General features: G+C 35.3%; 1 protein-coding gene across 2 annotated transcripts in view; it reads left to right on the top strand.

Moving 5' to 3' along the window:
- The first annotated feature begins 700 nt into the window (after positions 1 to 700).
- The window catches only part of LOC101744185 (frequenin-2), a 214,340-nt gene continuing 200,975 nt past the window's right edge, over positions 701 to 14,065 (top strand). For both annotated transcript variants that reach the window (XM_038014407.2, XM_038014410.2), the window contains exon 1: positions 701 to 884. The gene's annotated coding sequence lies outside the window, so the exon portion shown is untranslated. The remainder of the gene's footprint in view (positions 885 to 14,065) is intronic.

Below are 14,065 nucleotides of genomic sequence, written 5' to 3' on the forward strand. Positions count from 1 at the left end.
TCGCACATAAAGTTTGTTAGTTTACTGCAAAAAGCCTTGAATTGTTGGTATCGTATTCGAGCCAGAGACGAAGTCTGATTTATCGCTCAGCGCTGTGTGACCCACCAATCGAGTTTACAATTTCGTATTCCACGAAATTCATAAATCTTAGATACGAACCAAAAAATGTTTTTCCTATGTTGATGTTTTAGGATTATTAAACATCTAACCCATAACCTAAAACCTATTTTTTTAGAATACCTATGTATGTATAGGTAGGTATATAGCAAACGAAGCGCACCCACTCACAAAAAAGCTCATACGAGTATACACATATTCATGCTCGTTGCTTCAGTGTCATATATATTTTTTAAATAATAAAATGTAATTAATGAATTTTCAATTTAATTATTGAAACCACTCAACGTTTCTTCCTCTCTTGAAGAATTCCTCGAACTATGAAGTTGAAAAGAGGAGTTCTTAAAAAGCTTCGGCGCGGGCGTTCTGTCCAACATACTTCTGGATGAAATGCTGAAGGTTTTTCATCGCGCATGTGCCGAAGGGCTTTATGTAACCGCGGGCCCATCTGAAACCCAGCGCGATCCATGGACTAGCGTCCGTTAGGAAACTTTACTCATTCATCTTTTCCCCAAAAGAGGGGCGAGGGGAGAGAGCCGCGCTGCGCTACGCGGAGTAAGTTATATAACTGTGGTGGAGGGCGACGCCGATTTCCACTCCAGCCGCCCTCGCGAGCGGTCCTGTCGAGTCCCGCTGCCTCTGTACAAGCACTCGCACCCTCGCCGTCTCACTCAGGCGACGCGACGCGTGTCCTCCCGCCGATCTTAAATCTTTTCCTCGACGTTAAGTTTCCAAATTTGACTACACTCCACTTCACGCCAGAACTGGTAAGTTTTTTATTTCATTTTTTTTCCTATCCATAATCAAAAAGTAAAGTTTGTTTTTTGTATGTTGTTAAAAGTTTGAATTTTTCGGCTGTGCGGTGAATCTTCGGAATTTCCAGAAATCATAATACATATTTTACACAACGCGATTACGGTTTTAAATCATTTAAATAAATTTAATATTTTCTAAATTGATCACATCGAATTTAAATTTAAAATATTCGCAGATTAGATTTTAAGTCTCGGATTAAATGTTAGTAAATTTTATTTTTGACGCGGCCTGTGGTTTTTGTAAATAGTTTTATCGACATAAATTTATATCCTTATGATGCGGACATTTATGTTGCCTTCGTTAAAGCCTGAAAATATAGCTGTACACCGCCCTTTCACGTTTTGAAGTTATCTGTTACAGCTTTTTGTTTTCCGAACACCACAACTAAGTATTATAAAAAAAAAAACAGCGTAGAATGTTATCAGCTTTCTTTTCAACAATTTCTCCATTTTTAGAAAAACAATATAGAACAAAAAAAGCTGTAACCATTGCGTTCGTGAGTAATGCGTAACTTACTACATAACTCGTAGCAGGTCCGTAGAGATCTAATAAAGCAATTATCATTTTTGCACAACCCGCCATGAAGGGCAGACCCGTGATTAATGTTTAAGTCCAAAGTGATACTATAACATTTTCTATAGTTATCTAACGGGAATGACAGTTTTTATAGAACCACAATTGGACAACTCACGAAGCAGATTTAAAAGTTTTGAACTTAAAAAAATAATTTAGATACTATTTTCAACCGTAAACGAATATGCTAACAATGCAAACGTAAAGTGATAATATTGATATATCCTAACAAGATTATTTTGCGTAAAAATGTAACAAAGCAGTAATTCGTAAAAAAATCACGGTTCGATTGAAATCTTGATCGATTATCTTGTTTTATTTTTTATATTTTAATTTATATATTGACTTGCAGGGGCTGCCATTAAATAGTCGTTTTACGTATACTAATTAAAATGTGAGTAAAACTCATATGATTGGGATCAATTTGTAGTGAGATCATGCCTACTTTTGTTGATAGCTTTGGTGATCCCAACTGATTACATTGAAGATCATCAAGATCATGAAATACGTACTTAACAATTGTTCACGATTGACTTCCACGGTGAAGGAATAATTCCATCGTGTAATAAAAATCTAACCCGCAAAATTATAATTTGCGTAATTACTGGTGGTAGGATCTCTTGTGAGTCCGCACGGGTAGGTACCACCAACCCGCCTATTTCTGCCGTGAAGCAGTAATGCGTTTCGGTTCGAAGGGTGGGGCAGCCGTTGTAACTATACTGAGACCTTAGAACTTATATCTCAAGGTGTGTGGCGCATTTACGTTGTAGATGTCTATGGGTTCCAGTAACCACTTAACACCAGGTGGGCTGTGAGCTCGTCCACACATCTAGGGAATAAAAAAAAAGAAAAAAAAAAGATAAGAAGTCATGGTAATTTGCGCATAAATTAGATTTAGATACATTTAGATATAATTTGTTTAGGCAGCGGCTTAGCTGGGCGTCGCTGATGTCCATGAGCGACGGTGATTACTTACTTTCAGGTGAACCGCGTATATTTACAATTTAAATAAAAAAGCATTTTTATAGTTAAAACTACGTTGAATAATCTTATTCAAGAACCGCTTAGCTTAAAGTATAAAGTAAAAAGTAAGTTTAAGTTAAATTAAATAGAAACCTGGTTCTTACTTAGGGACACAACTGTTGACTCGTCACTAAAGCTCGTCGGATCGTGCTTTTATTCCTGAAAAACAAACAAACATACTATCTAGGATTATTTGTATATATATTTAATACTGAAATTTACATTTTCTGTTAATAAAATGTAAAGTAATTTTTACACTAATTTAGGTAAGACAGAAACATGATCCGCAATCTCAACAACGTATTGCCTGTGATAATAACAACAATTTTATAAGAAATCATAAAAAATTATCGGTTATAGATGGATAAAAACCATCGGCATTATCTTATTACATTTAACAAAACATTAAATTTAAATTATAATTAAAAACATAACTTATTTAACAGACCGCTTAATGGTTAATAAATCTATTTACTTTCTGGAATATATGTTATTGATTTGGCAAATGTAGCAGGCGTAACGGATTAATGGATATAAGAAAATTCGTATGTGGATTAATGGCAGATAAAATGTGATCCCTGTTTTATATGGCTGAACCGATCCATCAACAACTGATATATATATGTCTCCGTGTTGCATGAATTTGTTTAGGCAAATGGAGTCTCACTCTCGAAATGATCACATGTTCGCGATAAACATGCTTTTAGTTATCGATACGATAGGCGGCGCTGGTTCAGAAACTTGAAAATAAGTTAATACAGTTGCGACATTCTACTCGGACTAAATTCAATATAAATTGTATACAGTAGGCTTACATATGTATAAAACTACCCGATAGAATCTTATTTAATGACAGTGAGTTTTATTGTTATTGCTCTGAATGATCAGACATGGTCAGAGGCGGGTATTAAGGGGCTACGAAAGTTAATGGACAATACAACGTAAATCTCGTCACCCACTTCCAGACATGAAGTTGAAATCTTCTGTATAATAGCTGACCCATCCTTCAAACTTGAATGAACGATAGCTTAGCGGTAAAATTAGCAGCACAATGGTCTCTATTTAATATGTAGTATTTAAATAAACACATTCAGTTTCAGTAAGTTAAGCTTCACTCAATTTGTTGTTAAATGTATTAATTAAAAAATCAAATAAAATCATCTGTTCGTGATTTTAAATTAAAAGTGACTGTTAAATGCTATGTTAACATATTCGGTGCGGTGTCTGAACACTAAATTAAAAGCTTCAAATGCAACTAAGTGAAGACTTTAAGCGCCTGATTATCTGAGAATTTTCTACTGCACCGAGATACCCTTTTTTAATTGGGTAGCTCGTACTGGATTTTATGAGCAAGAAACAAAGAAATCTGCTCTTTGAGAAACATTCAGTATGCTTTTTTGATTATGTATTCATAAACAACCCTCTTTATTGCATAGAGGAAAATCAGTTAGTTAAAAACTGTTTACTATTATAGGCAACTTAATAAATTTAATGTATCCTTAATCAAACTTATGAATAAAAAACAAATTGGGGTGTTGGCGTAGAAAAGCACTATCCAAAAGCACTGTCACATATCTTCGTGACGGTAACATAAATGTGCCTAAAGGATGCCCTTTATATATCGTAGGGTATATTGTAAGTTGTTCCAGCCACCTGGCTATTTTGGAGACGAAGCATTTGTGGGTTCCAGTTTGAAGGCTGGAATAGCCGTTGTGCAATTCAATTGAGGCTTGAGGTAATTGAGACCCTCGGGGTGAGTAGCAGCTTTCACTCTGCGATTCGAATGTGTTCCAGTAACAAATTAATACCAGAGAAAGAAAAGCGTTCACATTTTCATCCAATACTAGAGTTGAACCAAGAGTTGGTTCAATACTTGTTTGACATCTCGAAAATACTATTAGTACGGTCGACCTGTGCCGTATTTTATTATCTTTTTTAATAACCGCGTATATTATAAAACATATCTTAAAACAAAACACCAAAATTAAAAATTAAAATAAACATTATCTTTTGGTTACTGGGTTTCATGCTAAGAGTGCCTAAAATTTTCTTTGAATACGAAAATTTTGTCAAATCAATATTTACTGTAGATAGTTCATTTCAACTGAGGCCTACAAATGGCAATCTCTAGCCACCAAGAACCAGAAACATAATTAACTACATTATTAGTGAGGGCGTGAATGTCATTGGAATTTCTCTGTAATAAGACAAACAAACACAAAGCTAATAGAATTATTATTATTTTTAGTATGAAATATTATTGCAGATTTATTTATAACCTAAACATACTCCATGAATGTCAATAAGGCAATGTATTCAAATAAATCACGATGCAGATTGACAGAGCAGAATAACGGAAAACTAATCTGCAAGTCAATACGTTCGCGGATTTTAGGAAATCACCAGTTAGTCATTGGAACGTTGGATATGCATGTCAAAGGTGACGTGGATGTATTTCCAAAAGGGATGACTGTGGACGTTATTGGCTTCACTCTTTGTATGGTTTCAAAGGGAATACGCTTCGTCTCCTGTCATGTGCATTTCATCATACGCTATGAATGCGCAACTTTTTGTCTACGTTTTGATTTCCCTACAATGACTAATTGTATGCAGTACACTATACAATTACGTTCGATACTCTGCAGTTTTCAAAAGATATACATTATCAAAATTCGATTAATATTTAATTACAGTACAGTGCCTTGAAATCAAAATATTATATACCAGCGGTCCGCTCCGTCTTCGCTCGGGTCTTTAACGAAAATTTCAAAATAAAAAATTATAATACACACACACACGTTAACCCTTATTTGCGTCAGGTTTCTAAAAATAGAAAATTATAAAGATAGTTTGAATATTATTATTTTAATGAACTTTTATTTTAATTTAGATTATATTTGTTTTTATCTATTTTTTTATTAATTTTATATTATTATTTTTCTAATTTTCGTAAAAAGGTCATACATACAGAACAAAGGCCATTGGTTTATTGAATGAGAGCTACCCGATAACGACCCGTAAACGATATTTGACGTTGTTTTATTTTTTTTAAATAAAATAACACTTATTGATAATAGTCAGACATTTTTTGTAAATAATAATGTGTTCTACAAAGTCATAGTACATTATTTTATTCTATCATCAATAGATTTCGCAGTCCACGCGATCTAAGAAAATTTTAGGTCATTTTTTTACATCTTGGGTCCCTGATCCCTTGGATCCCTAATTTTTTTTAAAAGAATATAGCCTATGTCACTCGGGGATAGTGTAGCTTCCAAGCAGTGAAAGAATTTTTCAAATCGGTTCAGTAGTTTCGGAGTCTATTCAATACTTACAAACAAACAAATCTTTCCTCTTTATAATATTAGTATAGATGAAGAAAAAAGCAAAATCCGGTGTAAAAAAACTTTATTAAAAGTTAAATTTTAGACAGATGTGAATGAGAGAGATCAGAGTTCTTGATTCCTCGTTTTCTCAAAATTATTTTGAGTAGAGTTAAGGACTCTACGACAATAGCATGCGATTAATTACTTTTTATGAAATTAATTTAGTATTTGCGGCAAGTGCTTCTTATTGCTTATAAAGAAAAATACCTGTCCATTTTTGCAGGGCATGGTTTAAATGAAAGTGTAACTTTTTATGTATAAAATATATATTACATAATTGTATTTTTATGCCTTTGCATCAATATGGCATAACGAACGCTTAAGGAAAAGCTTAATTATATCTTTGACTAGTTTACATATCACCCCCAAAAGATAGTCTATGCACAAAATGCCGGGATGAATAAAAACAAGAAATGCTTAGGACGCCAGCTTAATTAGCCAAAAAATAAACTCAATACAGAAGATGACTGATGAACGTCTACGCATTGGCTTCTATTAGATATGACCAAGAATTATCAAGATACTAAGAACGGATGGCGTATCGATTAAAATTCTCCAAATAAACAAAACGTGTAGTTTGCCAAGCATTTGCTTATACTGCAACATCCCATCTTATCTGTGTTTGTGTTCTGTCGTTAAGATTTTGTCATAATCAGCATGTTTCCCACACATTGATGATAGCCAGCAGTTTGTACTTTGCCACACAGAATCAACGCGTAAGCAGTCAGATGAAATATGAAGGAGGGAACTACAATAACAGGAAAAGATAATGCGGCAAAAATAAATATATGTTTATTATTTTTTCTTACTTTGCTTTCAAACTTAAATCTAATAATTCTAAAGTTTAAATTTTAGAAATGCCATCATCTACCTAGACATAAAATAGACTTGGATATATATGTAAATTTTGATCTCATCTATACACATAAGGTAGATTGTGAACTCGCTTATAAAGTAAGGTAACAAAAGCACGAAAAAAAACGACAGGTAATAGGTACTAAATTTACAGCAAGCAGTACTTAAAAGAGCACTATTACAAAAAGCACATAAAAATTATGAGGCTTGTACTTATTCACAGCGAGTAAGTATAAGCCTCATAATTTTTAAAATCTTGTAATCTTTCATGAAATTGCGCGTCTTTGTAAAGATATAATAGATAGATACGCATAACCTTCAATTAAAATGTTATTTCAAATAAATATTCCCGTGTATTGATAATGTTTTCTCAAAAACCTTGACCTAAATTAACATAGTATCTATGTCGTAAGCTTGTAAAATGGTCTTCTAAGGGGGAGGCATAATTGCGACATCTTCCGTCGTCCATTACCGGGTTGGGACTGTGAAAATGGAGAAACGTGGGGTATTTGTCCATTATTGTGTACCCGGTAGGGATATCACCAATGGGAGATCTTCGCACAACTGTCTGTCAACTCTGTATCTCCTGAGTGTTACTTATCAATATATAGACTAAAACGTAACATGGATGTTTGCACTTTTGCGTTGTCGCTTTTTTTCAAACGAGAAGTTTGCCTTTTCTTAACTTCATGCTTCTCTTAGATTGTTTAAAAATAAATACTTTTTTACGTCTATCCACAACGATTATGTTATTCGATCTATTAGTTCTAGTTTTTCATTAACTTACTGTTTAAAATTTTTTTTTTTTTTGTCAGGAGGAAATTGCCGGACTCCCACCCTCCACTGGGGATGGAGGGTGGGGCATGTCGGAGTCGAACCGACTAAAACCTCCTGTCGCTCAACAACCAACGTCCAACCCTCGCATGAGACAGAACTCATGAAAAGGCAAGGGGAGGAGAGTGAAGCGTTTAGTGCGGAGCACATCTCTCCCATCACCCTCCTCCTCGGGACGCCGGGCCAGCGATCGTCGGCGCCACGACCACCGCCCTCTCGGTCGGCAGGCTGTCCGAATCCCGCCTAGATGGCGCCGGTTTGAATTGGTTATCCTACGAAATACCCCGCTGGGTCAGAACCAGCGTGGGTCGAGGATAGCCGGCCTTCCATCACCCGGATGCTCTTGCGTAAAATGCGTGCAGAGCAGCTTGCACGTCGTCTTCTTAGGCCCCCTTCGCCGGGCCCCAGACCGACATATGAGGGGGACCCGAAACACTTAGAGGGCCAGGGCTAGGGCGAGATCCGCCTCCCTGGCCCCCGCTCGACGGCGGCGGGCTTGTGCGTCTCTCACGCGCCCCGCCGCCTCCTTCTGCGAGATGGTGCACTCGCAGAAGTCGAGCATCGCCTTCCAATTAAAGATAAAACACAATGTAGGTATCCCTACATGAAAGAATCCATTTGGAAATCAATAAATGCTTACGCACAGAAAATATACCGTCAACCAGTCATCGCGTGGTTTACTTAAAAGTACTTTTTCAAAAATTACGTTCAGGGATTGTAATTTACCGTGCGATACTGATTAAGTGTATTGAAAATCCCCTTCACGAAAACTGCTCATTTATGTAAACATACAGATGAGAGCTGTTGTTGAGATTCTGTACAAATTGTAAAAATAACGCGCGTTAAAATATTGAGGAAATGTTCGTGCGAATCTAATAGACACGTTCAGAAGTATTCATTGCAGTTACTAAGGTTTGGTGTAATTTGGTGATTTCTGAACTAATGAAGCAAGGGTGTGCCAACTTTATCTAGTAGAGTAGACTTCGCGTCTACGTGACAAGTAAGTTTCCGAACCTCATAAGTACCCATTTCTGTTCACAAATTCCGTTAAGGACGTTACTTATCCTTTATCTGTATACAACCGACTTAGTAAAACAACTTATTCCATGCACAAAGTGGGAATGAGTTCGCTCCGGGCATTTCAATATTGCAATAATTGTTACGTTATAATACTCATTGTAAAAATAAATTTTTACTGGTGGTAGGACCTCTTGTGAGTCCGCACGGGTAGGTACCACCGCCCCGCCTATGTCTGCCGTGAAGCAGTAATGAGTTTCGGTGAACTATACTGAGACCTTAGAACTTATATCTCAAGGTGCGCGGCGCATTTACGTTGTAGATGTCTATGGGTTCCAGTAACCACTTAACACCAGGTGGGCTGCGAGCTCGTCTAGGCTCATCTAAGCAATAAAAAAAAAGAATATAAAAAAAAAGAGAAAAGGCAAGCCCGTTGAGTTTCTTGCCAGTTTTTCTCAGGACGGAGGCTAGTTTTTGTGAATTGGCGGTAGTTCTTTTTGACATTCAACAAGTATGTATGTACTTTCATTTATGTTGAATAAATTTTTTTTGATTTGATTTGACCTGATCGATTAACTAGGTATTGGTTACCATCAGTACTTTAAAACGAGTGGTTTTTCGAACGTTTCAATTTTATTTCAATACCATGCTTTAGATAAATGCTTACTTCTCCATTTTCAATCTGCATTAACATTATCTTATCTTATTATTATACCTTTAAATGAGCGATTCTTGTATATTAATATATATATAATCTGAATCTCGGAAACGGCTCCAAAGATTTTCATAAAATTTAGTCTACAGGAGATTTCGGGGGCGTAAATCGATCTAGCTACGATTTATTTTCAGAAAATGTTGTTTTGATCGTGTTTTCAATAATCCTTTTCCAGACATCTATTGGCGAATAATAATACTATTTTTAAAGACACAATAACACTAAAGGTATTTCAGCAGATGGCGTTGTTAAGACACACGAAAAACACAATTTATAAAAAAATATATATCGGTCATCGTCTAGTATTTAATAATCAAGGTTTTATTTAACTTTTATTTGTCACCAAATACCTATCCTACTCCTAAATTATAAGTCATAGCAAAATATTTTACAAGTTCACATGTGATTTATCAAATTTATTCTTGCGTAAGGTAGATTTTCAAAATAAATATAAAATCTGGAATCAAGACCCGTAGTACCGTTTCTATAGATTTTATCTATTGAATGGAAATTGCACGTACAGAATTTAGTTAGAGGATAGTTATGAATAAGTAAATATCTTTTGAACTTGAAAAGAACACGTATTCCATTGTATCAATCTTTGCCGTATATAATTTTGTAGGCGTGAGCGTAACACAATACTTTTAATAAATAAATTTATTTAAATAAACACATTTTATAAAAGTTTATCATTGTTCTATGTGCTTATATAGGTACATATATATAAAAATATATATGTATATGATACAAAGAGAGGCAACGCTATAAAAACAGACTACTATTTTGAAAAATTCAAGCTCACGTCTACTGTTTACTCGACAGGGAGTTAACTAGGTACTCAGCTACCGTGATTGTTTCTGATATTCTGATACGCAAAAGGGGCACGGATTACGTAGGCCCTGGGAGGAGGTTCTTAAGGGTGGGCCTTGAAAACCAGATGCATACAAATCACCGTATTACTGTAAGAGTCAATGTGATCCTCAAACTCAGCCTGTCATGAAAATATGCGCAGTTTTTTTACATAAAGCATATATTATGTTTGCTTATCTTAGTGATTCACCTTAGCTGAATATTCATTCAAAAGTCAAAAGTTTTGTTGACATTCGTCAACAAAACTTTTAAATGTAATAAAACGTAATAAGTTTTTATTTCTAAGCTGGGTAATTCGAAAACGACATAAAATGTTACAGTGTGCTGTAAACCCGTTTTATATACTCATTTGCCAATAGACACACTCGTATCTAAACCGTTCAGAGAAGAATAATAAGATAGACGGAGCAGCGAGCGCTACCACAGAACACTAACGGTACAGAAGTAAAGCTTATGTACTTACTTTTCTATTCCTTCGCTTTATAGTAGCGCTAGGGCTGTCAGCTCCGACTTATAGAAAAAAATATGATGTAGAAAAATAAAGAGAATTCTCGAAATATTAATCTCAAACCCTCACTCAGTACGCCTGAGGAAATACATATGTGCTTATCTTATCAATTATAAGCGTAAATAAACGAAGTGAAATAAACGAATGACAATTGCTGTGAAAAATTCGTATTTCCTGTATTCTTATATGCCACAAAAATTGGACCCAGCGAAATAATGACAGACGCGCCGAAATGTGGTACTGGAAGAAAATGATCGGCAAATCGCAGACTGAATTTCGCAAGAGCTGAAAATAATCGAGCACATCTCCTCCTTTACGGCAGTCTCATATCCGGACACTTTTTGGACAATTGTATAGGGATGGTAAAGTAGAAGGTTGCAACAAATTGCTTCTGTACGTAACCGCCAAACGCGCAACCGGAAGAGAGGAGTAACGCCGGGTTATAAAATTCATCATTAACACGTTGACTGCCATGTAGGACACCGGTGCTCTGCGTGGCGCACTGAAGTAATTATGTTGATTTCAGTTACTAAGGATCTGGATTGCCTAACTTTGCCTTCTTTTGTTTTTAATGTATGTTTTAGTCTAATAAGTCTCTTAGAAATAGATTCATTCTCAGTATCTTCGGATTCGTCTTTCCCGTAGTCTACTAGATATTCCGGCGCCTTAGTAAGAAGATCGAAGAAAGAAATCGACATCATTACTTCATTGCGCCACGTAGGGCACCGGTGACCTACATGCCAGTCAACGTGTTAAACACATAAAGGCCACGACGACTGCCAAGAGTGATGCTATGAAGAAGAAATAATAAAAGAATACATATTAATGAAGCTAATTTAATTCGAATAAAATCTCTTACTCAGTTGGTCTAGTAATTGCGTTCGAAGATCAAGAGAGCACCGAGCGCTTGTTGACAGGGAACTCGATTTTCCTGCCGTCACAGAATACAAATTATAGCACTGCCCGCTGCGCGGTAGAAAAGTACTATAATTTGCTGTCACTGAGAATGCACATCTTGAGTACTTTCCGCGTTTTTCCAATTTAGCTACGAAAGAGCGTTGTAATAAATTGCCCCGCTTAATTTTTTAAATATTTATAAATTTAAATTGCATAGATGAGGCAGTGAGCTCAGAGCCTACCTGATGTAAAGTGTAAAGAGCTCTTAAATATTAGGGATGGGGCCACCGACCTTAATACGCGAGACTTATAATGCCTCTTAACTCCAGTAATATCGACAACCCCAATACGTCAGTGTAATACTTATAAAACGCTGCACATTCTCAGGTGAAATATGGAAAATATATTTCAAAAGGCCACAGATTTGCTTTGAGTGACTGCTCCTAGAAGGAGTAAGCAAGAATAAAGACAAAGAAAAGTTTGTCAAGGCAAAAAATAAATTAAAATTGAATATTTCGTCGTTTCGTCAGTCTTATATTTACTTAATCAATAATAAATGGTTGAATATTTACGAAGGAGTATTTTCCTGGGTATAGATTTTACATTTAGAGTCGTATCACGTGCCAAGTTGTCGCATTCCATTCAATGTTACAGGAGCTTGTAGGGCTGTGTATGTCGCATCTGCTACGTAAATGTTCGCAAATATATGAAAAATATATATTTACTTAGTCGGTTTCCACTGTATTATGTTAATTTTCTTTCTCCTGTATTTTTGGTTAACTATGTACGTTTTTTTTTTCATTTTGAACCTGAAGCTTTCTATGTAATTTCTTTTCGCGGTTTTCACGAATCGTAGATATAATTGTAATTAATAATATAATAATTCTAAATTAAATCGTAACGCATGATTGCTCTGCCTCAGAAACGGGCAAGATAGTCTTTCCGTGTTTAAAAATTGCAAATTAATAATTGTGGGAAGTATTCTGAGATAGGAACTAAATATTTCGCTGCAACACAGTTTCACGAGGACTCCAAAAAGTGAATCGCAACATTTGCCTTACGATGATAGGCTTAAACCACTTAGTGCTAAGAAGATGATGATTCGTTTTACCATATCATCATCATCATCATCAGTCCACAGCCGTCCTTTGCTAGACATAGGCCTCTCCCAATCCACACCACTGAGCCCGATCTTCGGCTCTCCTCTTCCCTTTTGCCAGCCACCGTTCGGAGGTCATCGCACCATCTAGCCATAAACATGAATTAAAAAGTATACCATAAAATATTGTGTATTTATGTCTAACTAATCATTAATGTATCATTATTAATTCGATGTATTCTAGATCCATATAATATTAAAACTAATAAATAAAAACACACATTACCATTAAATAAATTATTAAAAGCGGATATTCAGCGGAAATGAATGATGAAATGTTGACACCTGTAACAACATTAGATCGGGACCAGCTGAACTTAACGCTTGAGTTTTACATTTTATTTATCCATATTTTTCTTATTTTCAGAAGGTCTTTGCCTGTGACGATCTCGGAAAACCGTAATTTCACTCGAGAGGCACTCACAATATCCATATGTCGAATGAATCTTGAAAAAAGTTAAAGAAACTATATATTCAAAAAACTATATTGGCCACATGTTTTTGTTTATATGAAAATTGTTCGCTGCTTATAAACAAACAGAGATTTGAAATTGCAAAAGAACTAAAATTTTTTAGGTTAAGGCAGCAATTAGAGCTATTAAGAAAATAATCAAATCTGCTCCGAATCCGGTGGTATTGTAGTTAAAAGATGATAATGGACTATTTCTCAACTTAGTCGTTTTCCGATCAACGCCAGTGCAGTTGTAAACAGCTCTACCAATTCAACTCTTTATCATCTTCTTTGATTTTTTTTGTAAGTGTAAAAACATTTAAATTTACCAAATTATCTAATCATAATTTTATAGATCATATTAAGCACTTAGAGTATGGTGATAAAACAGTCTAAGATCTAAATATCAGTTCAAGATACTTTTTCTATACGTTTAATCACTGATAGAAGGAGGTAGCGCCTCGTGAATAATAAAATTGACCTTACCATTTTACAAAGGAAAGCATTAAAGAGTCGAGTTGTGTGAAGTCACTATTGTGCTAGTTCATAAAACCATTTTTCTAAAAGTAACTTGACTTTACGCTGAAAATATGTATATCGCTGCAGTACCTTCCTGGAATGTGGATATTAAAAATTCAGGACCAGTGTAACGAAATAGCTCTTTTAAAAGGAATTTAAGTATCAGGATTTTTTAATTAATATACTGAATAATTCTAAAGTAAAATGTCGGCGGGCTTACAATTATATTGTACCTCAGCTTGCGTAAAATAAAAAAATAGAATAATATAAAGTTTAATAGGGTATAACGTAACTAAACAAACCTTTTTTACTATTCTATTTATTT

The sequence above is a fragment of the Bombyx mori genome, chromosome 1 (genome assembly GCF_030269925.1).
Source record: "Bombyx mori chromosome 1, ASM3026992v2".
Taxonomy (NCBI): Eukaryota; Metazoa; Arthropoda; class Insecta; order Lepidoptera; family Bombycidae; genus Bombyx; species Bombyx mori.